The sequence below is a fragment of the Desmodus rotundus genome, chromosome 5 (assembly GCF_022682495.2).
Source record: "Desmodus rotundus isolate HL8 chromosome 5, HLdesRot8A.1, whole genome shotgun sequence".
NCBI classification, from domain to species: domain Eukaryota; kingdom Metazoa; phylum Chordata; class Mammalia; order Chiroptera; family Phyllostomidae; genus Desmodus; species Desmodus rotundus.
Window position 1 is genome coordinate 106,444,794 of NC_071391.1, and position 13,213 is coordinate 106,458,006.

Genomic DNA, 13,213 nt, shown 5'->3' on the forward strand with positions numbered 1-13,213 from the left:
AATTTGTATTCTTTTCTCCTGTCAGTCCTCCTGTGTCAGTTTAATTTTCAGACCCAGCCAGGGACCCTAAGAGTAAAACCTTTTCCTCCTCTACACATATGCTTCTGGTCAGAGAACCAGGCCTTGAGTGGCACTGCCTTAGGGGTATCACAAGTCAATCTTCTAAATGTGCTGGCTGGACTTGTCAGCCATTGCTAGAAGAATGGAGAACTTTCTAGATTGCCCTGAGAGGTCCTGGGAAGTGTCCTTAGGGTATTACCATCATCTGGGAATCTCAGGCTGTCCCAAACTTTCTCTCTCTCATACCAACTTGGTGGAGAGAAGAGAAGAGAGGCTTGGAAAGAAATGGAGGTGCTAAAACATACTTTGCTGAATGGTAATTTTGCTGAGACCATCATACCTGCCAAGAGAAGTATTAGAAAACAATCTTTGTGTTTGATCCAGATCTGAAAACTTGATGTTGGACACGTATAACAGTTTCCTTATTTGTAAATGTGGAAAATATTACTACCTTGGGGATTGTTGTGAGAATTTAAGTCACAGCTTATAAGTGTAGCACCAGCGCCAAAATCTAGTTTCGCAGAATCCCAGTATAATGAGCTTACTAGTTACAACAGTAACAGTAGCTCCCTTGGAGTGAGTGCTTACTGGGTCCAGACCTTGTGTGAACAGCTTAGTAAACAAAGTTCCATTTAAACCTCAAGATACTCTATGGAGGAAGATACCATCCTTACTGAATCCTCGAGGAAACCCAAGCTGAGACATTGAGTAACTTGCCCGATGTCACGATGCCAGGGCTTGGACCCAGGTCCCATTCACAGTGAGGCTGTCCCTCCCTCACAAACCCCAGGAATCCTCCCATCAGTGCCTCTTAAAATGATGTATTGTAAAGTAAATTACAGGCATCAGTGTACTTCCCCTTAAGTATTCAATATGATATCATAACTAGAGTTCAATACACTTCCTTTGCTGTGAAATTTACATACAGTGAAATAGGAAAATTTTGAGTGTATGTTAGCTGAGTTTTGACAAATGCATTAAACTTGTGTAATGCAACCCCCCCATCAAGATAAAAAACATTATCATTACCTCAGAAAGTCCTCTCATGATGTTTTCCATCATTTATTTTTTTCTCACTAAAGATTAGTTTTGCCTAGAACAGGTTTTAAAAATTAGCATCATTGAGGTATAATTTATACACAATAAAATTCACTAATTCTAAGTGTACAATTGGATGAGTTCTGACACACGTATACAGTTGTGCAGCTACCACCATCACAATCATGATACAACATATTTCCATCACCCCATGTTCCTTGGCAGCCCATCACCTCTCTGCACCCCTGGGCCCTGGAAAACACTGCTCTGCTTTCTGTCACTGTAGCTGAGCTTTCTCCAGAATTTCACAGGAATGCTATCGGACAGTATGTAGCCATTTGCATTTAGTTTCTTTCACTTAGCCTCATGCTTTCGGATGTGTGTGTTTCAATAGTTCATTCTTTCCTTACTGCTAAGAAGCATTCTGCTGGATCGGTGTACCGCAATTTGTTAATTCACTCACTTGTTGATGGACATTTGGGGTGTTTTCAGTTTTTGGAACTAAAATCCCGAATAAATACAACATAGGAGTGGCATGGAATAGGCTTGAAGATTGAAAGAAAGAAATAATCTTTATGTAAATCTTGTCTGGGGGGAGGTGTATATCTAGACCAGAGATCAGCCATTTTTCAGGGGAGGGTTGGATTGCAGATATTCCAGGTGTTGCCACTGGGGCACACGAGCAGCTACACACACTATGCAACAAGTAAGCATGGCCGTGTTCCGACAGAACCTCACTTATGGACCAGAATCTGAATTATAGAAGTTTCATGTGTAACAAAATAAGTCTTTAGGTTTTTTCAGCCATTTAAAAGCTTAAAAATTATTCGTCACCTGTAGGCTGTACAAAGAGAGTTGGTGGGATTTGGCCACAGGCAAAATAGTAACCACTGAAAGAATAGACACGGAAATACATAATTTCCAATCCACATTAGGAAAAACAATGGAATAAAGAAAATCTAATCAGCTGAAGAAAAGATAGGGGAAAAAAGAAACACAGACAAAGTATGATACATAAAAAAACCATGAAATAAAAGGACAGGACTAGGTCTAATTATATATGTAATCACAGTACCCACAAAGAGGTTAAACTAGCCTATTGCAAGACATACATTTTCAGTTTAGGTTAATAAAAAGAAAAAAATTAAATTGTATGCTATTTCCAAAAGGTACACATCAAGAAAAACTATGCAGGTACAGGGAAATATATACCACTAAATAGGATCAAATATTACATAATTGCTACAAAAACAAAAATAATGATTGAAAATTAAAGGCATCACATCCATTAGGTCGGCTACTGTTTTTTAAAAAACACAAAAATGGAAAATAACAAGCGTTGCTGAGGGTGTGAAGAAATAGGATCCTTGTGCACTATTGGTGGGAATGTAAAATGGTGCAGCTACTGTGGGGAACAGTATGACATTTTCTCAAAAACTTAAAAGTAGTATTACCATATGATCCAGCAACTCCTCTGGCAAGTGTATACCCAAAGAATTGAAAGCAGGGACTCGGAGAGATAGATGTAAACCTGTGTTAATAGCATTATTCACAATAGCTAAAACTGGGAAGCAGTTGCTCATGCCTTGACAGATAAACAACAAAATATGGTACATACAGTGACATATTATTCACTCTTAAAAAGAAAGGCAATTCTGACACAGGCTACAACATAGATGAATCTTGAGGACATTGCACTAAGTGAAATAAGCTAGCAACAAAAGATAAACATTGTATGACTAATTATATGCAGCCCCTAGAGTGGTCAAATTCATAGGAAGTACAACGGCAGCAGCTCGGTAGTGGGGAAGGGGGGACAGGAGCTGTTCGGTGTGCGCGGAGTGTCAGTGTTGCCAGAGGAAAAGACCTCCATAGACGGACACTGGTGGAGGCTGCACAACATGCAAATGTACACTTAAAAATGGTTAAGATGGCAAATTTTGTTATATGTATTTTGACATAATTTTTAAACTTAAATAAAAGGCATCCCAGCAAAAAGGACTAGTTTATATTAATAAAAGTTACAATTTACCAAAAAGATATAATAGTCAGATGCCTCAGTGCAGATCACAATAGAGTTCTGAAACATATCTACTTACTATGTATAAATGAAAATTGTACCCAACAAAGAAAAAGTACTCATTTTGCCCAAATAATGGCCCTCTTACAAACTAGTCAGGTATTTGATCAGAAAGAGAATTCCAATAAATTTCAAAAAGCAGAAATCATATAAATTTTATTTTTGGCCACTATACAATAAAATTAGAAGTTGAAAAGCAAAACAAAACACAAGAAATCACAAAAAAATATATTTTCACTGGAAATGTTAAAGCATCCTCTAAAGTAACTCATTAAAAAGGAAATTATAAACTAGAAATAAGTCACATTGAGAGACTACGTTTCATGTGCTTGTGAGATGTGATCCAAGTGGACTTGGAAACTTATTAGGAAAAAGAAGAGTTCAAAATAAATGAAAGAAACATTAAAATCAAGAAACTAGGATGACAGATAATCAAAATAAACCCAAAGAAAATACAGGGATAGATTACAAAAATTGACAGAATTTAATAAGGGGGAACACTGACATAAAAAAATAAACTTGATTAATAAAACAAAAACATAATCTTTGAAAAACTCATTACTATAGCCCTGGCTGGTGTGGCTCCGTTGATTGAGCACTGGCCTGTGAAGCAAAAGGTCACTGGTTTGATTCCCAGTCAAGGCACAAGCCTGAGTTGCAGGCCAGGTCCCCAGTAGGGGGCGTGCAAGAGGCAACCACACATTGATGTGTCTCTCCCTATCTCTCTCCCTCCCCCTCTCTCTAAAAATAAATAAAGCCTTAAAAAACATCATTACTACAGATGAATCTAATTAAATCTCATAAATATTTGGTTAAAACTTTAAAAAGATAACATTTCAAAAGGGAAAGGACACTATTGATGACATTTTAACACATTTCAAGCAACTATTAAAAATAAGTTACTCTTAACAAAATATTTTAAAATCTAGATTGAAATACAGAATTTTTAGAAAATTCAGTTACTAAAATTTATACAAGAAGAGATAGAAAACCAGAATTATCATATAAACACAGCAGAAATTAGAACTATTGTTAGTTTTCTCCTTTAAATGGAAATTTAAAAACAGGCTCAAATCATTTTGTTGGTGAATTAAATCTGATTTTCCAGGACCTGATCATTTCTCTGATATATAAATTCTTCCAGAGTGTAGAAAAAAGGTCTACAAGGGTCGATGCCAAACTGGGAAGGGTGGCATAGGTGTCAGCTGGGGGCTGTGGAAGCAGATGCTGACTGGCATTAGGCACACAGGCAGTTTGTTGGGGAATAACACCTGTGAAGGCAAAGAGGTGGAATCCAGATTGGGCAGGAGAAACTGTCAGACCAGAATGGAGCTCTGACCAAGCCTTTGCTGAACCAAAGAGAAGGCCCTGAGCAAAGATCGCTCATTTGCAGAGTCCTGTATTGGGCAAAAATAACTCAGCCCTTCTACCTTCCTCAGTCTTGCTTAGTCATTATCTGGCCACATCCTGAGAAAAGTATGGCCTTGGCTTACCACCGCATGTTAAAAAAAAGAGAAAAGAAAAGAAAAGTGAAGGAAAGAAAAGGAAAGAATAGAAAAGAAAAAAAAAAGAAAAGAAAAAAGGAAGAACAATGATAGGCTAATCACATAAAAAAATGAAAGGAGAAAATTCTAAATAGACTATTAGCAAATTGAATCTAATGGCATTTTAAAAGGATTATACATAAAGAATGCAAAGATGTTTTAAGCAGAGCACCTATTAATTTGTTACATTAATGGATTAAAGAGGAGAAAAGATATTCCCACAACAATTAAGTGCTTGGACAAATGGATTTGATAAAATGTGGGCCTATTTCTTTTGCTGTTGTTTTTGTTGTTCTGTTAGTTGTCCCAGTTTTCCCCCCGTTGCTCACCCCTGCCCCACACAGCCTCTCCCCGACGCCCCCGTCCAGTTCCCCCTGTTAATCCCTGCACTGCTCTCCATGTCCATGGGTCATTCATACATGTTCTTTCACTAGACCCTTCCCCTTCTTTCCTCCCTTATCCCCTCCTCCTTCCCTCTGGTTATTGTCAGTGTGTTCTTTGTTTCCATGCTTTTGGTTCTATTTTCCTCATTTGTTTGTTTTGTTGATTAAGTTCCACTTATAGGTGAGATCATATGGTGTTTGTCTTTCACTGCCTGGCTTATTTCACTTAGCGTAATGCTTTCCAGTTCCATCCATGCTGTTGCAAAGGGTAGGAGCTCCTTCTTTCTTTCTGCTGCATAGTGTTCCATTGTGTAAACGTACTATTGTTTTTTGATCCACTCATTTACTGATGGGCACTTAGGTTGCTTCCAGCACTTGGCTATTATAAATTGTGCTGCTATGAACATTGGGGTGCATAGGTTCTTTTGAATTGGTGTTTCAGCAATCTTAGGGTATAATCCCAGCAGTGGAATTGCCAGGTCAAAAGGCAGTTCCATTTTTAGTTTTCTGGGGAAATTCCATACCATTTTCCACAGTGGCTGCACCAGTCTGCATTCCCACCAACAGTGCACTAGGGTTCCCTTTTCTCCGTATCCTCTCCAGCACTTGTTGTTTGTTGATTTGTTATGATGGCCATTCTGACCAGTGTGAGGTGGTATCTCATTGTGGTTTTAATTTGCATCTCTCTGATGGCTAGTGATGCTGAGCATGTTTTCATATGTCTCTGGGCCCTCTGTATGTCTTCCTTGGAGAAGTGTCTGTTCAAGTCCTTTGCCCATTTTTTAAATTGGATTGTTTGTCTTCCTGGCATTGAGTTGTGTAAGTTCTTCATATATTTGGGGGATAAAACTCTTGTCCGAGGTATTGTTGGCAAACAAGTTTTCCCATATGGTTGGTGCACTTTTCATTTTGATGATGTTTCTTTAGCTGTGCAGAAGCTTTTTAATTTGATGTAGTCCCATTTTTGTTTATTCTTTCCTTTATTTCCCTTGCCCTAGGAGACATATCGTCAAAAATATTGCTACATGGGATATCCGAAAATTTTCTGCCTATGTCTTCCTCTAGGACTTTTATGGTGTCACGGCTTAAGTTTAAGTCTTTTATCCATCTTGAGTTTATTTTGGTGTATGGTGTGAGTTGTTGGTCTAGTTTCATTTTTTTGCATGTACCATTCCAGATCTTCCAGCACCATTTGTTGAAGAGGCTATTTTTACTTCATTGTATGCTCATGCTCCCTTTGTCAAATATTAATTGACCATAGAGACATGGGCTTGTTTCTGAACTCTGTTGCATTGATCTCTGTGTCTGTTCTTATGCCAGTACCAGACTGTTTTGATTACAGTGACCTTGTAGTAGAGTTTGATATCAGTTATTGTGACCCCTCCTACTTTGTTCTTCTTTCTCTTGTTTCTAAATAAGAACATTAAATTCTTGGCCAGCTAGAGGTAGAAGGAAACTTTCTTAACTTGATAAAGATGAATGTCCCCAAACTGTTAGCAAACATCCTATTCAGTGGTGAAAAATCAAACATTCCGCAAAAGTCAGGAATGAGACAAAGTTATCCATGATCACCATTACTACCTAACAGTGTACTGGTGACCCTAGCCAATTTGATTTTTAAAAAAGGAATTAAAAAATTGCCATTCATTGTTCTAAGGTTGATTGTGGTGATGGTTGCACAACTCTGTGAATATACTAAAAAAACATCGAATTGTACCCTTAAATTGTATGATATGTGGATTTTAGCTCCATGAAGCTGTTAGAAAATCAGCATATTGTCTAATACAAGATATTAACTGCTTAGAAGATACTTATCTATTTAGAAAAATCAAAGGGAATAAACTTAAAAACTCATAAAAGTGAGAGACTTTAGAAAAATGGCCAAGTACAAAATCAGCATGCAAAAATCAGGTTCTAATAAAGAAATAATGGCCAATTTCAAAACATCACAGAAAAAGAAACACATTTACTATACAAAGAAATATTAAACACCTAAATATAGACCTAGTAAGATACGTGGAAGACCTAAATTTTTTTAAAAATACAACTTTTCCAATGGACATAAACTGACATCTAAAGCATGGCCACCGAGAATCCCCTGCACCCCACCCCCCACTTTGAAAATGGTCTCGGGGGGATTCCCTTTAGATGAGCGTATGGACATCACGGGGACTGTGAAGAATGTGATGAGTGAACAATTTTCTTTCTTTTTTAATCCTTACCCAAGGACATGGTTATTGATTTAAAGGGGGGGGAGGGAGGGAGCAAGAGAAACGTCGATGTGAGAGAGAAACATCGATTCGTTGCCTCTTGCATGGACCCCATTCAGGACCAAACCCGAAAACTAGGTACATGCCCTGACGGGGAATTGAAACTGCGACCTTTAGGTTTATAGGACAACACTCCAACCAACTGAGCCACACCAGCAAGGGCTGAATAAACTCTTTTAAATGCTTAGCAAAAATCCTGACAAATAGTGAGAGAGAACTCAACAAATGTGAATTATTTTTCTAGATTCTCTGTACAGCCAGCCAGAACTCAAGAATCTGACTATTGATCCTGGCGGATTGATTGGAATACCAGAAATGGTCAGAAAGGAGAATATTTCCTTGAACGAAGTATGCCACTTATGGATGAGGCGATCTGGCTGGATACAAGGGCTCACAAGAAAGCAAGTCATTACTGCTCAGAGGCAGAACTCAATCAGTATGTGTTTGGGGGTGAGGAGAGCTGTCTCACACAGGTGACCAGATCATGAAACAGCTGGGCTCCCTCAAGTGCATCCCCAAATCAGGGACCTACTTTGGTTCCCTCTGCATGGAACATTAAACTCAACTTCCTCTCTAGTCACAATCTGGTCCCACACTGTGGTCAGTGCTGGTGCTCAGCTAGATCCCTCCCTGTTTTTGAAACCATTTTGCCCTCCTCCCTCCACCCCTCAACAGCCAGTACCTGCAGTTCATTCTCCAAGGACCACCCTGAGGCTACAGAAAGCTGGAAGTGCTTGGGAATTTACTTTCCCCCAATAATTGATAAGATGCTACAACTAACCTCTGCTGTTATAGGATGGGGTCTGAATTATTAGGGAAAAGCAAGCTGCTCTAACAAAAATGTAAAGTGACTCAAAGATGAACACAGATTACTTTTCAGATAAAATTCAAAATGGGTATTCCTGAATTGTGGGTGGGTTTCCTTTAAGTGGGCATTTGGGGTCCCGACTCCCTCCCTCCTACACGTTGTCCTCTGCAGCACAAGTCTTCCAGTCACGGTTACAGGTTACAGGATGCAAGACAGGGAAAGACCGTGAAGGGGGCTGGTGTGGAAGTGGCAATGTCACCTCTAGTTATAAGGAGTCTGGGAGAGGAGTCTAGCTGTGACCCAAGGAGAAGAGGAAACTGGTTCGGTGAGCAGCTAAGCAGGCGCAGCCATGGTGCCTCTGCCACATTCACTGTTAGTTATTCCGGGTAGCAGCACCCGTCAGAGGGCTTGGATTTGAGGCTCCCTATGCCCCTTAATAGCTGGGAGACCTCAAACAAGATTATTAACTCCTCTGAACCTCAGCTTTTTAAAGAAACCTAAAAATAGTAACAATAATAATAAACAACACCTTCAGGGTTATTTGGAATTACACAAAAGATAATGTTTGTGCTTTGGGAGACTGTGAAGCTGCTGAGATCCCTGCTGGACGAGACAGTGGCTCTCATTGTCCTCCCTGACCCTCCCCAGAAAGCCCTCAGTGAAATGATTCAATATTTCCCCCTCCCCACCCCCGAAACATTATGTTCGCAAAGGGACCTTATAAACTATAAACTCCTGCGGAAGCGCACTTCTTCATTCACCCTACCTGGAATGTACTTCCTTTTCCTTCCCTTTATCTAACTTCTATCTACTTTTCAGAGACTAGGTCTAATTCCCTGTTAAGAGAGCCACAGTCCCCTGTTCTAGCAACTGTGGCTTTTTAGGGTTCTGACACCATTGAATAGAAGTAGAAAAAAAAAACCAAAATAAAACAGATTGCTTTGAAATAGTTTGGGGATTTTGGTTACCTTGGAAAACCTACCAGCAATTCTGGCCACTGCAACAGTTACTTCTAACGCAGAAATGTTTGTTTCCTCTCCTCGCGAGTGTTTGGCAATCTGTGGCACTACTCTCAAAGGCACTGCGGGTGGATTCAGGACCTTCTTCTTGGCCAATGAGTATCCAAACTCAAAATCCAAGAAGGTGAAAAACCTGTCTTAAGAGATCTAGAAAAGAAGCTAGAGGTGCTTCCTACAAAGTGAGCTATGACTCAGATGCCCCCAGATGTAAGGGGGAAGTCCAGAGCCCCTCTCTAATCCTCATTAATGTCCCTTTACCAACCACCTTTGTGTGTGTCTGTGTGAGATTTTTAAATTTTCAGTTACAGTTGACTTCAACGTTATATTGGTTTCACGTGTGAGAATAGTGGTTGGACACTTATGTAACTCATGAACTGATCAGTCCAGTAAGTCTAGTACCCAGATGACACTGTACAGTTATTACAATATATTCCGTAAAATGAACTTTGCATCCTTATATAATTACTTTGTAACTGCCAGTTGGTACTTAATTCCTTTACCTTTTTCACCCAGCTCCCTAACCTGCTCCTACCTGGCAACAATCAGTTTATTCTCAGTATATATGAGCTTGTTTCTGTTTTGTTTGTTTTTATTTTGTTTTTTAGATCCCACATAGGAAGAATGGCACCCACCAGTTGGCTCTGCAGGGGGTGAGGGAGAGGGTTCAACAAAGGGACTAAAGGGCAGAGAAAGCTGCCTCTCCAGCCCCACCCCTGAAATCAGGCAGTTCATTTCCTCCCCTATAACCTTGGTGTTTTTGAGCTGCTGCCTAGGGCTAGAGCTCAGAGCGCCTGCGTCTGTCAGCGAGTCTCAGCATGGGCCCTTTAAGAGGACACCGAGGCCTCCGGCAGCCTTCTCTCTCACCTGAATGGAATCCCTGCAGATTTTCACAGCCAGCAGTTGTGAGGATGCCTCTTCCTGGCACTGGTGCTCTGGGTTGGGAAGTCTGGTGTGGTACTGGGACCCCTTCCTCCTCAGAGGGGACCTCCACAGCCCAGATATCCCTCTGCATTCTCAACCACCACACAGCGGGTGGAGGCAGTCCTTTCAGCACTTCCCTTGCTCCTGTGAGTTGCCGCATGGCCTCTTCTTTATACCCTTGGTTGTAAGAGTTCTGTTCAGCTAGTCTTCAGGTAGTTCTCAAGGATGGTTGTTCTATAATTTAGTAGTAATTTTGATGTAGTTGTGGGAAAGGCAAACGCAGCATTTACCTACTCTGTCAGCTTGACCCAAAGTCCCAACAATCACTTTCTTAATAAAACAGTCTGAAAGATTTCCAGCCCACGGTATGCTCACTTTCCCAAAGGATTGCATTCCATAAATGCCACCTGACATAGCTCCCACTTAAACTCAAACCCTTTGTGAGTTTTGCCTCTCGTGCAGCGAAGGTGCTTGAGATCAGGGACTGTGTCTTTTGATTCCACACTAGAAACACGCAGATTACCAGTAAGCCTGTGTTAATGGAGGACATTCCATGGAGACTGGCATTTCGTAGCATTAGGTAGTTGTGCTCCTGATGGTAAACATCCAATATAAACATTAGAATACCAGGATCCTTGATATCTGATGTTCTTAGGCATTTATCTCTCCAGCTTGGCACTGACCCAACTACTGGCAGCACTCAGAACTGACCTGGGAGTGACTGAATTACAGAAGAGTTTTTACTCATCTGTTCATTCAGTCAACAACTAATTACTGGGTTCCAAACTGCTATTAGCATCTGCAAGGAGCTCAAAGGGAAAAGGGAGAAATGAATGACAAAGACTCACTTTCCAGTCTAGTGGAGTGAGACCAGGATACAAGCAGACCAAGAGAATCGGGTGAAGGACCAGGCAAGAGATTTAGAGGTAAGGTCAGGGTTAACTTTAGGAACAGGCATGCAGGAACATGACTCAAAAAGAGGCCCAGAATTGGGAACAGATTTCAACAGCTGTCTTCACTTTTCAGACAGGCAAACATGTAAAGATTGACAACACCAGGTGTTCCTCAGTTGTGCAGAGCCACCTCTCACGTATTTTGGGGATGGTATACATTTAGGCCAACCTATCTATAGGGCAACACCACAAATGTGCCAACAATTAAAATGTGCATACAATGACTTAGCAATTCAAAACCAGCTATTTATTCAATGGGAATGGCTGGACAATGGAAACAAGATGTCAGTACCAGCACAGCAGCTTCATTGCATCACTGCTTAAAGAGGGGGAAATTGTAATCACTGGATTAGGTCATATGCTCATCCTTGAACCAGTCAGGATGGCTGGAGGGATCAGGCCCTTTGATTGGCCAGACTGCAGTCACCCACCTCTCCTCTATTGCCAGGGGACAGAGGAGAATCACGAGTCAGGTCTCTAAGGGAGACAAAGTTCCCCAAAGGAAAAAAAGGAAGAGCATTATTACCAGAAGACTAGGGATGAGAAACCTGTTGCGTAAACAAAATGTCTAGCTACTTCCATCCAGTACAGCAGGAGTAACTGGTGCGGCGGGAGGGACATTTCAGGTAGCTGGAATAGACTATTCTTAACAGAGTCTCAGAGAGCCTACACAGTCTGTGATAAAACTCCTTGTCTTGAGAGGATGAAGGGAAGAAAGTCAGCCCTTCAGAAGGAGCCTGGGACAGGTAAATCGAACATGGGTAATTGAATAATTTGGAAGGTGTGGTTGAGGCTGTAGGGGCACTGTAAGAAAGATATAAACGAGATAATTGAGAATGCTAGGGGTGGGGCGTAGGAAAAGTCCTGACCCTACATGGGCCTGTCACGTCAGCACATGTCACGTCTGCACATGTCAGGGTGATGTTGACTAGCACTGTGGGTGCCACTTGCTGTCTGGTGACCTTGGACAAATGACTTAACCACTAGAAACCTCAGATTCCTCATCTCTGAAACTGAGAGAAGGAACCAGTCTTATGGGCTGGCTGGGAGAATTTCGTGAGACTGCGTTGAAAACCCCTAACACTGTGCCAGTCAATGTGAGTTGAATGTAAGCAAAGAGAAGGGCAGGCCAGAGCAGCCCTCAATTTTACGTATTAAAAAAAAGATTATTTATTTGTTTTTAGAGAGCAGGGAAGGGAGGGAGAAAGAGAGGGAGAGAAACACTGATGAGAGAAAGAAACATCATTCGGTTGCCTCTCGTAATGCCCCAGCTGAGGACCAAACCTGCAACCCAGGCATGTGTCCTGACCGTGAATCAAACTGGTCACCTTTCGCTTTGTGGGATGATGCCCAACCAACTGAGCCACACTGGTCAGGGAAGCCCTCAAATTTAAACAGAAAACATTAATTATGGTGGCCCCAGGAAGTCTGAAAGCCAGAGCTTTGTTCTCTGGCAAAGGAAGCCCTCAAATTTAAGTTGGGGCAGTAATGGGGTTACAATACTACTTTTGACCTGAAACTATGTTGAAAAACCAGAACTTGCAGACAGGCAAGTTCTTCTTAAGTGTGCATAAATGGGACAACTGTTTACTTTTGCCTTTTTGTTCTTCATGTAAACATGCACTGGCTGATTAAATACTCCAAAACAGGAGCTTCGGAAACTCTGAAAGGTGAGGGAGGATAGGGCGCCCCACCCCCACCTCCCACTTGGCCCGGTGCCAAGAATAGCGCAGGCCTTGCTCCCTCAGACCTTCCTCAGGTGACCTTCCTCAGACCGCGGATGGACAACACCTGTAGTGACTGTCTTGACTCCTCCCCAGACTCAGACCCAGTGAGTCTTGTGTCACCGGGCTGGTGAGTGTGTGTTGCTCTCTGTTCAGGGAGGAAGAAGAGGGAAGGTGTGAGTATCGAGAGAATAAGACGTTCCCATGCCTTCTAACCTCCCATGTGGTCTCGTCTGTGAGGAAAGGGCCTTGACCCAGGAGCACAAAGGCCGCTTTGAGAGGTATTGAGCAAGCCCTTGGCCTCTCTAAGCACCTTTTTTCACTCTTACAAGGTTGACAAAAATATCTTGGAGAGCAGCCATGGGAAACCAGAGCAATCTCTCTGTGACAGAGCCTCATAAGCCGCCTGGCAT